The sequence below is a fragment of the Desmodus rotundus genome, chromosome 10 (genome assembly GCF_022682495.2).
Source record: "Desmodus rotundus isolate HL8 chromosome 10, HLdesRot8A.1, whole genome shotgun sequence".
Taxonomy (NCBI): Eukaryota; Metazoa; Chordata; class Mammalia; order Chiroptera; family Phyllostomidae; genus Desmodus; species Desmodus rotundus.
The window spans coordinates 56239100-56262112 of NC_071396.1; the positions used below are offsets into that span (position 1 = coordinate 56239100).

At 43.3% G+C, this 23013-nt stretch overlaps 1 long non-coding RNA gene and 1 pseudogene across 2 annotated transcripts in view; one reads left to right on the top strand and one right to left on the bottom strand.

Annotated features, from left to right (window-relative positions):
• Positions 1–2733: 2733 nt before the first annotated feature.
• The window catches only part of LOC123478144 (uncharacterized), a 78895-nt gene continuing 58615 nt past the window's right edge, over positions 2734–23013 (top strand). Inside the window, exon 1 of the long non-coding RNA XR_006653276.3 lies at positions 2734–2917. This is a non-coding gene — a long non-coding RNA (uncharacterized lncRNA). The remainder of the gene's footprint in view (positions 2918–23013) is intronic.
• LOC112318151 (non-histone chromosomal protein HMG-14 pseudogene) lies at positions 14409–15145 on the bottom strand (annotated as a pseudogene). Its single transcript, XR_011650513.1, has one exon. The product of XR_011650513.1 is annotated as a non-histone chromosomal protein HMG-14 pseudogene (transcript).

Here is a 23013-nt window from a genome sequence, read left to right on the forward strand (position 1 = left end):
TCCTGATAACCACTGCTTTGAACTCAGTATCTGATAGTTGACTTGCCTCTTTTTCAGTTAGCATTGTTTCTGAGGCTTCCTCCTTTCCTTTCATTTGGGGATTGTTTCTTTGTCTTCCCATTGTTTGTGAGACTCTTCTTGTTAGCCTCTGCTTCTTAAATTGATCTGTTCTGACTCCCTGGGTTTATGGTATGAACTTCTATGGTAGAATGCCAATGGGATTCAGTGGTGCTGTCTCCTTAATCTCCTGTGCTCACTGGTCTTGAGCTGACGTTTATGGGTGTAACACGGTCTAACTCCGGCCTTTTCAGCACTCCGGGTTTTATTGTCTCACCTGTGGGAAAAAGAGAAAAGGTGGGGGGGGGGGGAGAGAAGAAAAAAAAAAGAAGGGAAGGAGGGAAAAGGGGAATAGAAAAGGAAAGGAAGGAAGGAAGAAGGAATAAAGAAAGATCGGAGGCAAGATAAGAAGGAATTTTAACAAAAATTAAAACAAAAGAATAAATAAAAGAAGGCAGGAAGAAGGAATAGGAAAGGTAAAGGATGGAATGAAGAAGGAATAAAAAAAGAAAGAAGGATAGGAAGGAAGAAGGAATTCAGGGGGAAAGGAGGAAAGAAAAAGAAAAAAGTCTTCTGCTGGCTTTAAACTGGTCAGTTTAGTTCTGCTGGTCTTCCTGTCTGTGGAACTGGGAGGGGGTGGTTGGAAGGGTTGGTTTCACTTTTCTCCCTTCCTGAGCCACACTCTTCGCTGTTGTTCAGCCTCTAGTCCAGTTCCTCAGGGTCCTTCTGCTCACCCCTAGGCCTTTAGTTCACCAGTTGTGCTGTCCTTGAGTTGCACCCGTTAGGGGCAACTCACACTCCCCCTTCTTGCTCTTTGCTGTCTTAGATGCTAGGGACTGTCAGTGCTGTTATGGGGTAGTTCAGCCCCCTACTGGGTGGAGTCTTTCCAGGGAATGCAGTCTCCCCTAACCCTGCAGCTCCCCTCTGGTGGGTGTTCTGCCTTAGTCCTAGAGAGTCAGCAGGCCCTGCAGGGCTCTGTGCGCAGGGGCTAGGTAGGAGTTGTTCAGAACCGGTGCTTTTAGGTGTGGTGGCTCGCAGGCAGCCAGGCCATTGATCAGCCGATCTGCTGCTTTGGGCCTGGGTGGAGCTCGGCCCGGGTGGTCCGCCCCTCTGGGCCTGAGTGGTTCGGCGTGGGTGGGTCCGCCGCTTTGGGCCTTAGTCATGCTGCTGGTAGGTCTGATGCCTTGGGCCTGTGTGTGGGGCAGCTAGCCTCTGCTCCCAGTGCGCACCCACCCGAGGTTTCAGGTGTGGGCGGCCAGCTGGGGTTTCAGGTGTGGGCCCCCAGTCCGCTAATCTGGGTGCGCACAACCGGGCTTCAGGAGAGCGCAGGGGCTGCTTATCCCATGTTCACAGTCCAGGGGCTGAGGGGGGGAGGGGCGCCAGAGGCCGAGGCTGCTGCGGAGAGTTCTCTAACTAGCCGCTGAGTGCCTCTATTTTCTTTTTCTTTTTGAGAAATTCTTCCTATTCAAGCCCCCCTGGTCCAAACAAGCACCTGGCTGCTCACACAGCCCAGCCTGGCTCTCTCCCAAGAATCCTGCAGCAGACGCTCGGCCCGGGCCGGGCTTCAGCCATCCTGGTCCCCGCGCTGGTCCCAGGGACCTTATTGTCCTTAAGCACTCTTCTTACCGTCAGAGCTTTCAATGTCCTCTATCTTTGGTCTCCGATCTTCATATATGCTGGAATACCGTTGGCTGTTCGCTCTGCTCCTCAGATCAGCTAGATGTTTCACTGGTGTTGAGGGGAAGTGGACTCCACTCCCACCTATCTCGCCACCATCTTCTCGACCAGCCAGATAGTGTTTTTAATTTCATATAGGAGAAGGAGTAACACAAAGTATTCAGTGTTTAAAGCCTGTGAAGATCTTCATTTGACCCAACATGAAATAGATACAATTATAAAAGTGATTATGAATAGCCTGAACCTTGCTTATTTACTTATTCTCATTCTGTAGTTCAGGTGGACTAAAAATACTGGAGAAAAATGGGGTCTCTTGATTTCTGTGTAGATGCCTGGTTTTATCAGAAATAGCTGAGGTCTAGAAATATAATGAGTTAATTCAACAAGTATTTGTGATGTTATTACTTTGTAACAGGCCCAGCAGAGAACTCAGGACTCAGTGCCTGCCCACATGGAGCTCACACTCAAACTGAGCCCACACTAGTAACATCTCATTCCGGGGACTCAGGACCGATTTGTTTGTTAGGTACTGACAGTTAACTTGACCTTGACCTTCTGTAGTGTTTGGGAACTAGTCCCAACTTTTATGAATAGTTCTGTTGGCATACTATATAACCTGTGAATACTATTCTTTTCCTCCCCCTTTCCTCTTCAGAGAGAAAAGTCATGGAAGCTGAAAAGAAGAGATAAACAATAACCTCTGAAGCCCTGTGACTTATTTTTTACTTTATTTTATTTTTAAAGATTTTATTTACTTTTAGAGAGAGGGGAAGGGAGGGAGAAAGAGAAGGAAAGAAACATCAGTCAGGGACCCAACCTGCAACTCAGGTATGTGCCCTGACTGGGAATTGAACTGGCAACCTTTTGCTTTGCAGTATGATGCTCCAACCAACGGAGCTATACCACTCAGAGCAAAGCCCTGTGATTTAGCTTAACATTGGTTGGCACCAAGTGATGGAACTTGACTATGATTTTTTTTTAATGACAGGAGGAGGTAACAGTCAACTGGAGAGGAAAATGTGTGTCCCTGGCAACCATACTAGATCACGACACTGATGGAATTACTCTCTCTGTCTCCCTGTTGGTCACCATCGCATGGATCCAGCTTGCATGTGGCCCTTCTCTCTGTACATGACCTGATGAGATGGACAAATCTTCTCCAGCACAAACCTACTGATGGCCTGTATGTAGCTGGACTCTTCAGAGTTTAAACGCAGTTTAAATGGTTTCATAGGATGGGGGAGGGGAGTATAAGAAGACCTGCTTCTTCCTGAAGGATAAGAGGTTGGATGCCACCAAGGGAGAGCAGGTTGCATTCTAGGACCAAGAAGGATGGGTAATTAGGAAGTAGGCTATGCTTCTGTTTTTCCCAAGAATCAGAGCAGGATTTCTCTTCTTTTTAATTTATTTTTAAAACCAAAGTTATGTGTGTGCATAGGTTAAAGGTTCAAATAGTTTAGCGAATCTTGGTATGATAGAGAGCTACCGTCCAGTCCCTCTCTCCTCATACCCTGCTTCCCCAGGGCAGGCACTTGCAGCCCTTTTAGTGGATCCTTTGGCTGTTGCCCTCCCTCTCTCTACATACCATGTTTATGTTGCTGCCTCCTGACCAGTCAGTTGTGGGCATTATCTATTCCCTTCCCTGCGATGAGGTAAGAATGTAGCCCGCACTCATTCCCAACGTCAATTTTAATCTCCTTATACATTCTGATATAGTTACATCTTAATTTTGGTCAGGTCGATATTTAGTGTTCATATATTTTACTCTCAAACAACATTTATTGTCTAACCATGTAAAAAGTACCGTTACTTTTCCTTTATGCATCATTAATAATTACTGCTTTTTCTCCTTTGTTTCATTTACTCTGTTTTTTTTAATTAATAAGCCCCAAATTCTCCCCATTTATGTAGATCTTATCCTCTCCCAACTTCCAAACACACAGTGTGTTCTATAAGTTTAGTCTTCTTCAAGAAATCTCTGCAGGAGCCTTTTGACCTGCTTCAGGCTGAACTAGTTGTTTGACATTCTATGTTTGTTTATATGAATTAGACAAAACAGCTGTCTCTCCCAATGTTGGAGCAGTGGCCTCAGGTAGAAGCGGCCTCTGTACAGACTGTGCGTGCCCAGTGGTTTGGGCGGGCCAGTAGGAGCCCGCTGGGTGTCTAAGGTTTCCGGGCACTGGCCCACAGAGCCCGGAGCCACTCCAGGTGGGGAGGCCAGGTGCCTGTAATAATACTCTGTTGATCCTGCTTGCTCCTTTTGTTTGGGGCCAAAATGGGCTCAGGAGATACATCTGGGAACAAGTTGCAGTGACCTTGCAGGTAGGCCAGAGTACCTGGATATAGCCCCAACCCACCTGTAGGGGTGGAGGGGACATAAAAAATGGTGCTCACCTTCAACTTCCAGCCCAGATGATTCCGCAGTCCCCGCAGAGCTCCTGTAGCTCCCCAGGCTTCTCTATAAAGTCTCTGTTTGCTGTAGAGAAAGTGGATCAGTGTGGTTGTGCAGGCTTTCTGTGCCTGGTAGTTTTGGGAAGGCACTTGGAGCTGGGCAGGTGCTCTGGGACCTTGAGGCACTGGCCTGCTGGGCCAGACCACTCCCAGAGGGAGGCCAGGTCGTTGTGATGACAACCTGTGGTTCCCACTTGCTCTCTGTGTTCAGGAAGCAAAAGGCTCCAGGCAGTGTAGCTGGAACAAGCTGCTGTGGTCTTGCAGGTAGGCCAGAGCCTCAGTATAGGATTTCCTCTGCCCTAGGAAGTGGAGGGGGATGCAATGGCACTCACTGGCTCCGCAGGCCCAGCAGACGCCCCAAGCTCCCATGGTTCCTCACCCTTCTCTCTTGGGTATCTTTCTCTTTGTTGTCAGAAGCTCTTCATTCAGCCCTCAGTTGTCTTGCAGGAGTAACTGCTCCATTTGCACATGGGATATTCATATCTGAGTTACTCATGGGAGGCATGAACCTCCCTAAACCATGGCCGTCTTCCTAAATTTTGTATTTCAACCCTTCTATTGAGTTTTTTTATCGCTCCTATCACAAAACAATTCTAAAAATCTTTTTGTTCTTTTTGTCTATTGGATGCTATTTGTTAGTTATATCTCTGAGTTATATCCCTAATATTAGTAATAATATTTATACTTCTTATTTCTCAGAGTTTGCTCCCCCCAAAGTGCTTTTGTTTTCAATATGACTGTTTTGGTCTCTGTGCCTTGTATTGTATTCTGGTGAGTTAATTGGGTAAAAGGTTTAGTGAGAACTAGGTGCATAAGAGTTGGCCTTGTTTACCTTGGTTTTCTATAATGAGAGTGACCCGGCTGGGCTGTATCCTTGGAGCTCCCTAATAATAGTTTTTGTTTTGTTTGTTTGTTTGTTTTTTGTTTTTTTTCTGGGTATGTTTCCAGAGAAGAATGTCTCAATTTCCTGGTTGGATGATGTATGTATGGCTGCCCAGTTTCAAGGTGCCAAGGGACAGGGGGAAGGAAGGGGCTTTAACATTTAGAATGTAAAATCTTATTTAGTTTCTCTGTGGCTGGTGTCCCAAACACAATGACTTACATTTATTTGCTCAGTGAGTAAATTACCAGTATTCTGCTAGGTTTGGGAGAAGCAGTTGCCTACCTGTGCCAAGTGGGTGAGAATCTAATTGCTTCTTTTATAGATATTTACAATTTAATATTTAACTACAGTTGACATGCCATATTATATCAGTTTCAGGTGTACAGCATAGTGGCTAGATATTTATATAACATATGAAGTGATCTCCCCAATACATCTAGTACCTTCATCTGACACAGTATGTAGTTATTACATTACTAACTGCTTCCTCAACAAACTCCCAACCATTTGCACCCTTATCTTAAGTCCCCCTTCCAGAGATGTGTGGTGCTATCACTTCTCAAGTTTTTAGTGAATCTGCTATGCATTTCTGGTTGCTTATCAGCTTTTTCCACTGCTGGCTAAGGACTCAGCTTTCTTGAATTCTATTAAATGAATTACCTCTATCTGTTTGCTTTCCAGGGTCCAAAAAACATTTTTTTTTCAATTGTCTCCTTTCTCATGCTCTTTGTCCCTGTAGGGTCATGCTTTCAATATCCTTTAATGGTCATTTTAAGGTTGATTTTGGGAGAGAATGGAGCTGATGCATGGGCCCGTTCTCCTGCTTTGACTGGAAATCTCCAGATCTTGGGTTCTACACCAAGGTCTGAGGATTCCTGGGAGAGCCAGGGATGTGCTTTAGTGGAGGGAGACTTTGTACCCTCCTGAAACTATATGCAAAGTAATGTCTCTTTATTTGTATATTCCCAACCTTACTAAGTCCACAGCTTTTATAAAACTCTCAAAATGATCTGTGACCTCCTCAAAATCTAATTACTATATCTCTAAAGACCAAGTATGTTTTATCTTGGCAATAAGATGTCATAGGCTTGAAGATTCTAGATTTAGGAAAATATTAGACCAGCCCCAAACTCTTCAACTTTGTCAATAGATGGAGTTTCCAATCACAGGGACTGAACAGTCTTTGAAAACCAATTCATTCCTATTCATGACTCCACATGGTACCTACTTACCTCCTCAGTCCCAAGAACCACCACACTATCCCTGAGGAGAGCCACTCACTTATTTAAAGTCATAGATAGAAAGTAACTGATAGCACTTCTGAGATTATCCAATTCAGAATAACAGACTCAAGTGCTACAAGGCCATGTAAATGAAACAATGAGCCACACACAGGGCTGCAGAATGGTGCCCACTGTGGTGAATTAGAGGGTCCACACCTGGCCTACAAGGGGCAGAAGTTATTCATTATCAGCCAGTCACTGCCAGGTGGGCTATGAGCCCAGGGGAGCAAATCTTCTGAATTTTTTTCAAGAGAAGCTGGAAATCTAAAATGTGATATCTTTTTGTCTCTTTCCTTCAAAGAAAAGTTTCAAAATAAATCAGATAGGCCAAACTAAACACCCGTGTAAGCCAGACTGACCTCACAGACCACCAATTTGTAACAGCTCATCAAATTCAATCTTCTTTTGCATTTTGGAAGCCTGTGGCCCAGAATGAGAAAACTCCCAAATCAGTGTTGCCCAGGAAACTTCTAGACTGGTCCTTGGATCCAGGAGGGCAGCCCTGGATCCTTCTGTATAGACAAAGAGGTGCAAACTGTTGGCAGTGGAGTGTGTGTGTGTGTGTGTGTGTCTGAGAGAGAGAGAGAGAGAGAGAGAGAGAGAGGTGGGGGGAGGAGTAGACTAGTGAGGAGATAAGGTAAAGAGAGAGTGTTGGCTTTGACCCCAATAGCTATACTCAGAGTTTGCTGGGAGAGTTATACAACATTGGGTAGGGGTGGGGATGGTGACTGAGGTAACAATGCTGAGTAGTTTTAAAAGATTCTAGAAAGGTCTAGTGCTGTCCACTCAAACTTTCTGCGGTTATGGAAAGGTTGCATATCTGCACTGTCCAGTATGATAGCCACTAGCTCCATGTGGCTATTGAGACTTGCAATGTGGTTAATGTGACTAAAAAACTGAAAATTTTATTTAATTTAAGTTCATTTGAATTTAGAAGTCACCTATGGCTAGTGGCTACAAAAGTAGGCAGTGTAGATTTGATAATGTGATGTAATAAGAAATATATATTTGATTTTCATCCTGTTTCTGGCACAGAGTTCCTAAAACCCTTGGAATTTCCTAAGTGATGAAGACATAAAGATGTATTTTGCTATGTGAATGAGGTGACTTTTGGACTGAGCCTTAAGGATGGGGACTGGTTGCCAGAAGAACCAACTATGTGACTAGAGGGTTGCCACTTTCATTTGCAGCCCCCGCCTACCACATTCCTGACATCCTGGAAGTGGAGAGGGACTGGAGGTTGAATCAGTTGTGAATGACCAGTGATATAATCAATCACTCCTGTGTAATGAAGCCTCTATAAAAACTCAACAAAAGAGATGGTTCAGAGAGATTCCAGTTTGGTGAACACATGGAGACCTGGTGAGAGGGGTTCACTTGGCAAGGACACAGAAACCCCATACCCTTTCCCCATACCTTGCACTATGCATCTCTTCCATCTGACTGTTCTTGAGTTCTAGCCTTTTATATTAACCAGTAATCTAGTCAGTAAATGTTTCTCTGAGATCTGTGCGTTGCACTAGCACATGAATTGAACCCAAGGAGGGGGTTGTGAGAACTCCTGATCTATAGTTGGTCAGAAACACAGGTGACAACTGGACTTTTGACTGGCGACTGAAGTGGGGTGGAGCACTCTTGAAGGACTGAGCCCTTTAACCTGTGGGATCTGATGCTATTTCCAGGTAGTGTCAGAATCGAGTTGATTTGTACGACACCCAGCTGTTATCAAAGCATTGCTTGGTGGGAGGAGACCTGCCCCCTCATTGGAATTGGGTACTGGGGTCATTTTAGCAGGATAAACCAATATAACCCAAAGTGTTTCTCTCCATTGGTGACATATGAATAATTAAGTGGGTACACAGGAAAACATCTATTTTTTAAAAAAGATTTTATTTATTTATATTTAGAGGAGGGAGAAAGAGAGGGAGAAGAATATCAATGTGTGGTTGCCTCTCTCACATCCCATACTGGGGACCTGGCCTGCAACCCAGGCATGTGCCCTGACCAGGAATAGAACTGGTGACCCTTTGGTTCGCAGGCTGGTGCTCAATCCACTGAGCCATACCAGCCAGGGCAAAATATGTCTATTTTTATAGCTATACCCCTTCCACACACACTCACACAGACACACACAGGCGCATAAAGCCCATGATTTCATGGATATTGTTGCCCAGTTGAGACCCAGTTTAAAAAGAGATTAAATTAAAGCCCTGGCCAGGTAGCTCAGTTGATCAGAACATCGTCCTGATTCACCAAGGTCGTGGGTTCAGTCCCCAGTTCAGGCACATATAGGAATCAACCAATGAATGCATAAATAAGTGGAACAACAAATTGATATCTGTCTGTCTCTCTCTCAAATTAATAAATAAAAAAGAAATAAAAAAGAGATTATATCATATATATTTTAAAGATTTTATTTATTTATTTTAGAGGGGAAGGGAGGGAGAGAGGGAGAGAAACATCAATGTGTGATTGCCTCTTGCCTGTCCCCTACTGGGAACCTGACCTGGCCTGCAACCCAGGCATGTGCCCTGACTGTGAATTGAACTGGTGACCCTTTGGTTCACAGGCTGGTGCTCAATCCACTGAGCTACACCAGCTAAGGCTATATTTATTTTTTGGTAATTACATTTAATAAGTAGTATAAGGGTAGTATATACATATGGCAAATATAAAGATCATACAAATGACTGAAATGGGAAGCAATGAGCTACATAGATATTTATCATTTTGAACCACACACTACTGGTAACCCACAAAATATTGGTTTCATCAAAAAAAAGTACCTCATTGACAAGTAAAATAATTTTTGGAAATTTTCAAAGAGGTTTTATTGTTGTTGCTGCTGTTTGTTTTAACTGCAGAACTCTTCGAAGTCATAAGTTAAAATAAATTGTGTATTTCCAGGAGCGAAATCTAGAATGAAGCATTTCTCAAACATATTTGACCAAGGAATGACCCCTGTCCTATTTTTTTTTTTCTTGTTGCCTCCATCGTCTTAAGGCACAGGTGACAAACACAAGGCCTGTGGTCCATTTCTGGCCTGGCACCTTGTTTCTACCTGGCAGCAGTGCCGAGCTCTTGCTTAACTGTTAAGGAGTAGTTACTTTTATACAGTCCTAAAATTACATTCAGCCCTTTGAAGGCAACCATGAGGCTGATGTGGCTGCTGGTGAAAATGAGTTTGACACCTCTGTCTTAAGGGGTCCTACTGTTCCTTAGAACCAAGTTTGAAAACAATGTGGCATATTTTTTCTGTGGGGCAGATGATCAATATTTTAGGCTTTGGTGAACTACTTAACTCTGCCACCATAGTGCAGAGGCAGCCATAGATAATGCATAAACAAACGGGCATGGCTGTGTTCCTGTAACACTCTGTACAGATGGGCAGTGGGCTGGGTTTGGTCTGTAGGCCATCGTTTCCCAACCCTTGGTTTGGGATGTCTTCCAGGGTCTCCTGGATCTTTTCTAGGTCTTTCCTGTCCCAGATATTTCCCAATCTTAGGCAGTTCTTAGACCTTCTAGAGGCTTCTAAAGGACTTCTGAATGCTTTGTCTGTTCTTTGAATCATATACCTCCTTGGGTGATCTTTGGGTGATACCTCAGTCCTAGAAAATGCTGAGGTAGAAACTTGTGGATTTTTACTTGTAAGAAACTCTGTGGCCCACAGAAACTCCCCCCAGCAAACCCTGCGCCTTCTGGTTTTAGAAATCCCCTTCAAACAGAGAACAACTCATTCTCATTCAAGAGACATAAGACAGAATCTTATTAGACAAGACTTTGGGTGAATGAGAAATACTGTGTGGCCCAGGCAACCTGTTGTTTGGAGAATGGTAAAACCATGACAAGTTTTACCAAAAAAGCCATTTGAGATGCAGCCTGGAACAGAGTAGCTGGAATTTCTGTGCCACCTCATCCTGTGCAGAGATAGCTGTCCCTTCAACAACATTGTACCCTATAGAAACCTGTCCTGTACCCAGTGCGGAGTGCGGGTCGGCTGGCCCTGGAGCAACTTCAAGGCCCTAGAACATGGAGAATGACCTATCTTTGAGGACTGATTCCTAATCAGAAGCACCTGCTAAGAAAGGTAGCCCCAGTCCTGGCCACCACCAACTGTAAAAGCAGGTAGAAAAGTGAAGAAGATGCAGCAGAGGGAGCAGCTCCCCAGGAGACACCTTGCCAGTGTCTAGCTTAGTCAACCACTAACCTGAATTTGACCTCATGGCAACTTGAAAGTAGGAGAGCAGAAAGAGGATGGGTTTGGAGTCGGAAAGACTTGGATGTGAATGCCCTCTGTGCCACTCACTGGTTCTGTGATCTTGGGCAGGTCCCATTTCTGCCCCTACTTGGAAAATGAGCCCTGGCAGGTGTGGCTCAGTTGCTTGGGCATCGTCTTGTAAAATGAAAGGTTGCAAGTTCGATTCCCAGTCAGGACATATGCCTGGGTTTCAGGTTGAGTCCTTGTCAGGGGTGCATGCAAGAAGCAACCAATTGATGTTTCTCTCTTGCATCAATATTTGTCTTCTTCTCTTTCTCTGTCCCTTCCCCCCTCTCTAAAATCAATAAGCATGTCTTCAGGTGAGGATAAATAAATAAATAAATAATGCCATATAACTTTAAAAAGAAAACAAGAACTTGAGAATGATGATCATAGTGACTGACACCTGTTGAGCACTCTGTGCCATGTAAGTGCTTCGAACAAAGACACTCAAGATGCCTACTCTTGTGGAACTTCTGTTTTAACTGGGGCAAGGGGAGCAACAGGCCTAGCACAGTAATTTAGAGAGAGGCAAATTGTGACATACCCATGAGGGACAGTAACTGCCAGGGCTGGGAGTACCCACTTCAGCTGGGGATAAAAGGGATGGGCTGTCTGTATAAGTGACATTTAAGGTGAGGACCCTTTTATTTCCTGAGTTCTTACCATGAGCCAGTCTCCTAGCCTTAAATGCAGGACCTTATTTAAGGTAAGCGCTAATATTATCCCCATTTTATATGAGAGAAAACTGTGGCACAGAGAATGTAAAACCTTACCCAAGGACACACAGCTAGCAAGGGACCAAGTAGGGATGTTAACTAGGACTTTCTGACACCAAATCCCTCAGTCCTTCCTTTATACCCTTCCTACCTCACCAGCTGTGCTGAAGCTCAAATAAGAATATATCTGGCCTGGCTGGGTTACATAGTTGGAGCATTGTCCCATACACAAAAATCTGTGGGTTCCATTCCTGGTCAAGGCACATACCGAAAGTCCTGGTCAAAGTGCCTATGGGAGACAACTGATGAATGTTTGTCTCTCATATTGATGTTTCTTTCTCTCAAATTAATAAAAACATATCCTCGAATGAGGATTAAAAAAAAGAATGTTTGTTAAGTGCTTAGCCTGACATATATTGGGTTGGCCAAAAAATTTGTTTTTTTCTGTAAGATGGCTCTAGTAGCACTTAGTTGTCCTTAACTTCATTTGAAACAATTTTGTTAGATTGTATTGTGACAGCTGTTATATCAGCATGCATTTAAAAAAACATCAAAATTGGTGAATTCTTGTGCAGCCATTTTAATATTGAAGATAGGAGAAAATAAACATTTTCGGCATATTATGCTTTATTGTTTCAAGAAAGGTAAAAATGCAACTGAAACACACACAAAAAGATTTTTGCAGTGTATGGAGAAGGTGCTGTGACTGATGGAACATGTCAAAAGTGGTTTGGGAAGTTTTGTGCTGGAGATTTCTCCAGAAGTTTTGTACTGGACAATGCCCCACGGTTGGGTAGACCAGTTAAAGTGGATAGAGATCAAATTGCAACATTAATTGAGAACAATCAATGTTATGTCACATGGGAGATAGCTAACATACTAAAAATATACAAATCAATAAAGTTATTGGTGAAAATGAAACATGTCTTTTATTTTATGGAAAAAACCATAGGGACTTTTTGGCCAACCCAATGTAATGGCAGGCAATTATGAGATGTCAGCCCTGTCCTTAAGCACACTCTTTCACTCTAATCCTTCAGGGTGACTTCCTTGGGATCTTCAGGTGAAGCCCCTAGAGAGCAGGTCCCCAAGCCTTGATCCTGGAGAGTCCTGTGGATTTCTACATTGAAATAAATCTGTATGAACCGTTATCCATTCTGCAGCCCAGCATATGAGCAAGGGAAGCCGAGGTCAGATCAGGACAGGAAGACATTAATCCCTACCTAGACTCCCAGGTGAGCTCAACATGACTGTTCCAGGGACCCAAAGAGATGGAAAGGCAGGTTTTTGTACCCTGCATCATCTCTCACCTCCCTTTCCCATTCTGGTGTGCTCCCTGATATCCTGCTCTGCTTCTCAGGAGAACTGGGGCTTCAGAGATGAAAGCCAAGAAAATGCAACAAGCCATCGGCGGTGCTCACTCAATTGATTTTTACACAAAATTTGCCTTCATGCACAAAGGCTGGAAAATGATCCCATAAATAATGGATAACAAAAACAAATGCAGGAGGAAATCAATAGTCACACACTTGGTACCGCAGGGAGATGGGAAAGGAAGATATGGAGCCCGGTGTAGCTAAGCAGCACCCAGGGGAACCCCTTTCTAGCACTTGATGCTGGGGAGGGAGAGCATATCTCACCCTAGCAGGCCCCCAGGAACCAGTGAGCTGAACCCCTGGGATGGGATGGGGGTGGTGTGTCTTATGGAGCCTCTGGCTTCAGTGGATCTTAGGCCTGGACTTAAGAGTCATGCACCTGACATTGTTTCAGAGTCACTTTCAGGACATTGGAACCATCTGCCCCTCAAGGATCACCCTGGTTTCCAGCACAGATCAGCGTACATGAGCCATTCATGGCCTCAGGAGCTCAAGGTCTTAAAGAGATGCTGGAAGTCTTCCATGCTGTCTCTGAGGTTCCTTCTTTTTTCTATTCACAGCAAGTTGCTCCCAGAGCTGGTCACTTGCTCTGATGTTACAAAAGCCCCCAGAGTGGTACAGGGGCAGGGCTTTGAATCCTGGTTCTACCATTTACTCAACCTGTGTGACTCTTGATAAGCCACTTAACCTCTCTAAGCTTTGTTTCCTCATCTGTAAAGTGGGGCAAATAAAATCTCTGATGCTGGTAGGGGGGATTAAATGACTTGATGTGTATAGAGTGCCTGGCACATAGTAAATGCTCAGAATAAGGTACTGGTAACCTCACTCCCAAATGACACCTGAAATCTGTGCCCTTTCTCCATGCTCACTTTGCCGAATTTGGGGCTTCACTGCCTCATGGTTGGACGGTGCAGTAGCCCCCTCCTCCTGCCTCTGATCTCTTTCCTCTTGCTCCACACAGTCCCTCCACACAGTCGTCACCTTCCAAAAAAACCTGTTGATTATGTTGTACCTCTTTTTTGAAAGTTTTAATTGTGTTAAGTTTATTTGACCAGATGGTACATTCGCATGGTTGAAAATGGAAGAGGTGAAATGGTACAGAGTGAAAAGTCCCCCTTCTACTTCTCTTCTCAGCCACCGAGCACTATTGTCAATTTCTTGTGTTTCTTTCCAGAGGTGCCTCATTAATTATAAGCATGTATTTACTTGTGTATATCTGTAAGTGCATATAAATATGTATTTTTTTTCATTAAGTGAGATTTTATTGGTTGTTCTAAAGTACACAGACATTTCAATTTGTACACAATTCTTAACATATGTACCAAAAATATAAAGTGATGTAGTTATGATTCTTTTCTGAAGTTATTCCAGTGACTTTCCAGCTTAAAATTTGGGGACTAATTTCCTTAATAGAGTACCAAGTACCAATATCTACAAATGTTGATGCACCGTTACATCAAAGCCCAACTAATTCACAATTTAATATATATACTACATAATCGAATTTCCAATCTTTCACAGCACATTAACAAGGTTACTAGGAAACTGGACTATCACAACAAAGATGTTACAGAGTGCACAGAATTCTGACAGGGAGAGCCAAGATCAAGGAGTGGTTTTCTTTAGGAAACACTTCTACCAAAAATATGAGAAGCAATTTAAAATGTTCGAGACATAGTAAATGCACAACTGACTCCAAATTGCCATTTAGTATGCTTTGTATTATAGGATATAAAAGCTGCCCCCATCTATGGAATGTTTAGCCGGCACCCAAGACAATCAAAGCCTCCCATATTCAGTATCCCATTATTTTCTGGTTGTACAAAAAAATAAACAACCAGCAAATGATTTCACCTCTTAAAAAAAATCATTTACACTTAAAAAACTGGGATGAGGTGGAATTCCCTCGTTCTTAAAAAAGTTTCTAGAGCTACTAAAAAACTTGCATTTACAAAATAGTTGATAAAAATATTCCTCTGGATTGTACAAGAAGGGAGACAGGGACCACTGATAAGACATGATATATGATATTAATCAGACTTGGCTTCTTTTTCTCCTGCTTCATCCGAGGCTGGACTCTCCTCGTTTTTAGTTTCTCCGTTTTCTGCAGGTAGATCTTCCTTAGGTTCCTGGTTAGCCACTTCGGCCTGCTTTCCCTTTGCTCCCCTTTTCCCTTTCGTTTGCACTTTTTTGTCTGCAGGTTTATCCTTTCCTGCCACCTTTTTTGGCTTGGTTTCCACTTTTGCAGGAGCAGGTTTAGCTGACAACCTCGCCGATCTCCTCTTGGGCTCCTCCTTTGCTGCCCCCTCAGCGGAGCTGACCTTCCTCTTGGGCATCGTGGCAGCGGGAAGGGGCGCGTGCCGGGTGCCTGAGGGCCGCGGCGCGCAAGGAACCTTCGCAAACCTGGACTGCCTGTCCGATACAGCTGCTCCCACTGCCCAAACTGCCTAAATATGTATTTATGTATATGTATTTTCATGTGTTCTTTTTTTGTCAAGATGGTAACAAACTGCATACTGTACTGTTTTACACTTAAAAAAAATTACACTTAATATATCTTGGAGCTTATTCCCTGTCAGTACATGTGTGTGCTTTTTATTATTTTTATTTTTTTACAGCTGCCCATTGTGTTCTGTTCTAGAGAGGCACCATAGTCCTTGTCGATGGAATTAAGATTTTTTTCCCCCAGTCTTTTGCTTTTGTGAGCGGTGCTGTAATGAGTGACCTCATGCACACGAAATTTTACAGTACCAGTGAGATAAATTGCTACATGTTATCATTGGGTCCAGAGGATGTGCATTTTCCTTTTGATGGATAGTGCTGTGTTGCTGTCCATAAAGACGATACCTTGAATGCACCCAACAGCCATGTGAGAGAGAGAGTGCCTCTTTTCCCCCACTCTGGCCACCATGCCCAGGATGTCTTCCACCTGCCACACAAGTCCCTCTACCTATCTTCTGAGCCTCTACCCCATGCACTCAGACTCTGCATGAATTCTCTGCTCCAAACATTCAGTGGTGTTATGTTTCCTCATCCTGCCCAACTCTTTGCTGCTGCCATGACTTCCACATGCTGCTCCCTCTGCCTGGCCAAATCCCATTCATCCTGCCCTGACTGGTGTGGCTCAGTGGGTTGGGCATCATCCCACAGACCAAAAGGTCAGTGGTTTGATTCCCGGTCAGGGCACATGCCTGGGTTGTGGGCCAGGTCCCCAGTAGGGAGCACGCAAGAGGCAACCACACATCAATGTTTTTCTCCCTCTCTTTCTCCCTCCCTTCCCCTCTTTCTAAAAATAAATAAATAAAATCTTTTTAAAAATTCTACTCATCCTTCAAGCCCTTACTCAGTTGCCACTTCTGCTGTGAGGCTTCCCCGTCTTCCCCAGGCTGAGCCAGTCAGTAGCTCCTACCTTCGAGCTCCCCCAGCACTGAGTCCATGCCATTTTTATAGCACTTATCACACATGTCACATGTGTTTATGTACCGACACTCCAGGTCTTACTCACCAGCACATCCTCAGTGAGACCTTTAAGTGCTGAGTTAATATTTACTGGATGGATGTAAACGGTTCTGTACTGAACTCTATTGGGGAAACAATAAGGAAAAAGGCAGGACCTCTGCTCTTGAGGAAGTTGCAGAGCTTATTAGAAATTTCTGGTCCTGGGTAAGCAGATATCTGTTCATCTTCATAATTTCCATAGCTGTCACTGAATTCACATGGACCTGGCAATGAACTGTACAGAAAGGTGAGGGAATGTATGTGCACTCTGGAGAAAAGAGAATACACACACAGACCCATGGCCGTCTTAAATAAGTACTTTCCCTCCCTCCCTCCCTTCCTCCCTCCCTCCCTCCCTCTCTTCCTTCCTTTCTTCCTCTCTCCTTTTTTCTTTCCCTCTCCCTCCCTCTCCCTCTCTCCCCTTTCTGTCTCTCTTTCTTCCCCCACTCCCTCCCTTCCTTCTAAAACAGGCAAGAAAAAAGTGACTTTGCCAAAGTAAATAGGAAACTTCAAAATGTCAGGTGCATGACAAAAACACAGTGTCCTGCTTTCTGTCTCCAAGAGGACCTATTATTTCACTGTAAGACTGAATCAGATAGACATCAAGAGGTGATAGAAAAATAGAGTTCACAGTTCAAGAAACCATAATACAGTAAAGGAAGAGTTATAGGCAGAAGAAAAGAGTATCATGAGAAAGAAGCAAATACAAAAAAGTTAAGCCTGACTGTGCCTGGAGCCATCACTTTACTAGAAGAGAATTCTTCTGAACTAGAAGAGAATTTTGAGCTGCTTATTCTCTGACTACCCGATTTGAAACCTCAAACCTATCAGAGGAGCTTGAACCTTAATGTGGATTATTATTTTATAAATTATTAAGAAAAGCAATATCTCTCCATTTACTGAATGTCATAACAGAAGAGATAGGAGGGAAACTAAGACATTGTCTACCCAAAGAGCCCAGCATTTGGACAGTGTAAAGTCACTAAATAATTCAGCAGCTATTTGAAAGTATAGTGTTTTGTAATTTCGACAGAATCATCTTAGTCTGGCTCTCTGTAGCACAGAATTTTAAAAAGATGTTCACCTCCATGAAGGTCTATTTCTAGGAGGAGTGGGAATTGGTAGAAGCACTGGGTAGGAGAAAGAGGGCTGTCTAATTAGAGAGCCTGGTGTTTACTCTGATGTTAAGCTTTCATGAGACTGCTGAGGGTGAGGTCTAACCATTTTCTAGTAATATCTTTGATTTCCTTCTCTGCACCTGAGGATTTGTGCTCCAACTACACGTATCTGTGCCCTGTGTGCCCCTGGGAAGGGAAGCCATTGTACGTGGGGTGATTGTAACACGTTGACAGAAGAGATTGCAGCAAACAAATGGAGTCCCATGAACTGCCGTAGTGGGGGGATCACGTCCTGGCCTGGCTTGTTTGGAGCAGTCAGAAACATCATCTCAACAAGGCCTGGGGGAGGCTGCATCCTGAGATGAGGCAAGGCTCAGTAGGGCTGACCCTAAAGGAAGCCATCATTCATAATTTGTTGTTGGTTTGTTTATATCTGAACTCACTAAGGGGAGTATTTCATGTAGTTTACCATGGTACATAAAGTTAAAACAAAGCATTCTGGGTATGAGTGGGATGCAGAATAGCATTATAATGAGAGAGCACTTGGGTGGGTAACTAGACTCTACTACTTCCTGACTGTATGACCAACTTGGGCAAGTGACTTCATCTCTATGTGCCTCTGTGGCCTGTAAAATATGTGGATAATAATTGTACTTACCTCTTAGGGTTGTTGTGAGTATTACACCAGAAAATAATGTCAAGTCGCAGAGCAGTGCCTGGCACATGGGAAGTGCTCAGATTGTGTCAGCTCCTATTATTCCCTTGCCCTTACTTCCTCTGATCCCCAAGAATTAGGGGAGGTGAGTAGCTAGTCGTAGAGAACAGAGCCCTGGTATTTAGTGTGGCTATTGAGTGAGGGCCTCTGCAAGTGCTTACTGGCAAGACAGACTCCTGTGGATGAGTTATGTAAGTGGCCTCCCAGAGGTCCCGGCATGGATGCAAACCAATTAAGTTAAGCACTTACTGCAATCAGAAGTGTCACTCATATGTTTAAAAGTGGGAAGAGAGTGTATATGAAGTTGGCTTTGTAGAACTTTGCTTTGTCAAATCTATTAGAAATATAGCTTGTGAATTCTTCATTCTTGTTCTTCTAAACTCTGGAGCACTTTTTGTCTAATGAAGTATAGAATTCTGGATCTATTTTTTTCTAGCTGTACAACCTTGGACATTTATTTATATGCTCTGAGCCTCAATTTCTTTATCTGTAAAAAATAAGCAAAGGTTCAGTGTAAAGGTTCAGTGTAGGAAACAGAAATCACCCTAGGAGTTTTGAAGCACAGAGGGATTTAATACTGGGAATTAAAAACATAAAAACATGTTGGAAGGGCTGAAGACATGGGCTGTATGTTAGGCATGTAGGAATGACTTCTAGAATATTATGAGTGCTTTGACTTCTGTCACTATTGAGTAATCAGCAGCTCACCACTGGAACAACAGAGATTCAGAACATACCATCTTGGCTGCTATCCAGAAATCAGGAAAATATCATTTGCCAGTGCAATTATCTGGACACTGGACCACTGAAACCAGCTGCCACCACCACCACAGCTGCTTCTGGAAGGTGGAGATGAGACAGTGTCTCCATATTTTTCTTGCCAGGTGAAAACAGCAAACATAGCAGGAAATCGCCATTCAGTTAATTTCTGTCATCTAAATCTGAGTGCATCTGCTTCATGAATTTTATCTTACATCTAGACTCCTAGCTGCAAAGGAGTCTGGAAATGAGTTCATAGCTTTCTAGCCCCTCGAAAACAGGAAGGTATACTTAAAAGAGGATGAAAATGATGTTGAGTACCAACTGACCATATCCACTTAGAAAATGGTAGTAACTATGTTACAGAGTTATTATGGGGATTAAATAAGATACATACTTTGAACAGTATCTAGTAAAAAGTAGGCAACAAAATCAATTATTTTTAACACTACTACTATAGTGGAATTCAATGCTTCATTTTCCAAAAGTGAACAGAGGGAATCATTCTTTCTTCAGATGCCAGGCTAATTTTCTTGTGAGGATGGGAGATGTTTCTATCTGACTTAGTGTCCTCACTGGCCTCAGTGGTTCCCTACCTGAGGTCATAGCACAGGTGTCTATAAAAGCCTTCCTTGTCAAAGTGCCAGTACTTTATAGACCTTTCTATGCCATTCTTTCTTCTTGCATTCAAAACCCATTAGCTCTAATCTGGACTCCACAGTTCCCATCCTGTTGTTTCCGGCAAAATTTCTGATTCTCTGCTTGCCCTTGCCATGGTGAGACCTATGCAGAATGAATTGCTTGGCTTGATCTCAGTTTCATTTTTGGCCAGTACTGTTCCTATATCATACCCAGCCAGACCTTGGAACCCTGTACTAAGCATGGAGCCTAAGACCCCACTTGCCATCACCAAAAAAATATAAATAATTAGTTAGAAGATGGAAGAAAGCACTGAGAATTCCAGTATAAAATTCTAATAAAACAGGCTGGTCTAAGGCAAACACATAGAGAAAATTTATCTTCAGGGTCTTCCTAATTACATATTGAACTTGGGAGTTGACTTTTTACTTGGATCAGAATCAACATTCTCAAAAATCCTTACTTGTTCCACATCTCATTTTTTCTCAGTCTTATCAAGTGGCTCAGGGATTCTCAAGCCTTCCTGGGCCTCAGCACTACACAATTGAGTCAGCATCTCAGAGGGGATGGGTGAGGTGTGGGCAATAGTATTTTTTTTAAAGTTCCCCAGAAATAATATTTATAATGTGCAGCCAGAGTTGAGAACCACAAAGTTATCTAATCTGACAATCTAACTTAAGTTGATAAGTCAAAGTGTACAAATGTCTTGACGTGCAGCCCCAACCAGGGTGATTTTATTTCTCTTTCATGAGGGCTGTTTGCAGGCAGGCAAGCCATGACTCAGAAGAAGGTAAGTTCATGATGGCATCTCCAGGCTCTATGACAGGATTAAGTAATAGATAAATTTCTGGGGTCAGGACAATATTGTCCCTTGATCATGCATGACTTTTCCACCTATGCATAGAACCAGTACTGCCAGTTAATATTTAACTTTTGGCAAAAAATAATTTTATTCTATAAAATGAAACAAATTTTACTCTATATTTCTTCTGTGTAATCCCAGGCAAGATGCTTAACCTCTCTGAGTCTACATTTCTACATTTGTTCCAGAGGGATAGTAGTAAGAGCTACCTCAGAGAGTTGTACAATTACATGTGATTGATGACATCCATAAAGCCTCTGGCACCTTAGAGGTGAGAAGGACGTCTGATCTATTATTACCATCATTGAATTATCATCTACTCACTGGCATAGTGTTTAGAAGCCATTTGAAAACTGGGCGCCATCAGCAGGTGAGTGTCTATCTTGGAGTGCTCAGGTCTGGGAGCAGTGGAAGGAATGAAAATGTGCCCTCTCCAGGAACCCCAGGGAGTAGTACTTAGCATGGAATAACTTTAGTGGAAATTTCCAATAAGTGTGGCAAGTTTAGGGTTACCTGCCTGGTTAGTTTATCCAAGTTGAAGTTCTCCTGCTGGTAAGCTACAGAGCCCATGGAATAAGGTGGCTTGTTCTGGGTTGTTTGCTCTACCACTTTTCACATGGACTAGGTCACCAAAGTTTGTTCTGACTTATACCAACATAGATGCAGGGAGGGAAGGAGTGATGGAAGCTCTGAGAGGTTCTCCATGCCTTATGTTCACAGCAGCATGAATGATGATCTTGAAAATTTGGAAACAATTCGCATGGAGCCACACAAAAATGCCAAAGTAAACTATGGTGTATTCACCCATCAGTGCAATGAGCCTTAATGAACACTTAATGAACCTGTGCTAGACTCTGAGCTAGAGCTCTGAAGAAGATGATAAATGAGACCTAGGCCCAGCGCTCAAGACATCAGGACCACTGGGGAGGCTGACAAATAAAGAGTTAATCATTAAACAGTTATTGAAAGGAACAGTTTTAGGACTATTTGATAACATCAAAAGAAAGAAGAGGAGACATTAAGTTAAAAATATAAGATTTAAACTGGCATGTAGAGTGTCATTCTCTTCATATTAAAATAGGCCTAAAAAGACTAAAAGGAAATATAACATATAAAAATGGTGGCTAATCACTTTATTAAGGTGGTGGTATTATGGCTGGATTTCCTTCAGTTCTCTAGTTGCCAAATTTTCTCTTATTTTCTTCGTGAAAAGTTTAAATATAAAATGTTTTTAAAAGATGTCCTGAAATCAAACAGGAGTGATCCAACTCCTATCTCATTGCTACCTCCAGCTTCATATCTCTGTTTCCTGAGAGCAAAAACAGACTCTGGTGCAGGCACTTTCTCTGGTAGGTGACCCAGGAAGGCTAACTGAAGGAAGGATGAGAGTGAGACATGACGGAGGAAAGCTAATACAAAAGGCTGCATTTGTGCACTGCTTACCACTGGACAGTTGGAGCTCAGCCTCCCTGGGGACCCCCTTAGGAACCCTGAAATCTGTGCCTAAGCTGAACCTTTCCTCTGTAAGATGGGGAGCCAGGTATTTCTCCATTGACTCCTATGCCCCATTGATGGAGGATGGCTCTTGGAAGCTTTAAGGCTCCCCAACTTCCAGGATGTACAGTGCCTCAGCCTTGGAGAAAGGCTGGAGGCAGAATAGCAGAGAGACACCACAGCAGGCACCAGGTTCTGACTGTGGGCGTCCAGCTGTCTACCACTGCACTGAAGTCAGGAGAATGGAAGGCATGGGCAGGACGCACAAAATCCTGCAACAGCCAAACACGTCTTACTTCAGGGCTCTCCCCTCACTTCCATTTAATATTTGCCAACAACTCTGAAGCCTGCAAGGCAGGATTATCCCATTTGGGAACAGCACAGAGCTGGGAGTTGAGAACACATTCTATGAGTACCAAATTCTGAAAGGTCTTAAGAGGTTGGAATGAAGGAGCAGATTTAAAGAAGGGATTTAAATAGTGAAGAATGCAAATTAAAATGTATATCTAGTTCCAAATGTAATTGCAAAGGCAAAGGATTGGAAAACATGGCTTAACAAAAGAGAAGATCATGCAACAAAATACACGTGGATTTGAGTTAAGCCTAAACAAAATGTGAATCAACAGAAACTTCATTCCATCTCACTGAGTGGGGGGACAAGAGGCCCATGGTACTCTGAACCGGACAGTAGTAGGAATTCTGGGTGGGGTCATGGGCACCCCTTGAAGTGGGGCCTAAAGCAAATGGCATGTGGGTACAGGAGAATCACCAGTGTTGGGCCCTAGAGATGGGGAGGCAGATATCGTGTAATTTGGGGCTGGAGGGGCTGAGGATGTTTAGCCTAGAAAGAAATCCTCATGGAGGCTGGAGGGGAGGGTAAACATGAGGGCTTCCTTCCAGTATCTCAAGGGCTCTTGAGGGAAAGCAGTGGGAATCTGTGGGGCAGTATAGTAGAAAGCATGGGCTATTGAGTCAGACATACCTGGGTGTGTTGGACTTCCCATTCTGGTGTTTCCTCAAAGTATAGCCGTGGTCAGGTTATTTGTAAACTGCGGACATAAATGATACCTCCACCACGTGGTCATGTGTGGATTAAATGAGAAGTATATATAAATTTCTTAGCATTAGTACCTACCTACATATAAGTGCTCAAATAAGGAGAATAGCTAGAAACTTACATAATGGACTTGGTCTCTAGGGCCACAGTTTGTTGAACCAAGACCA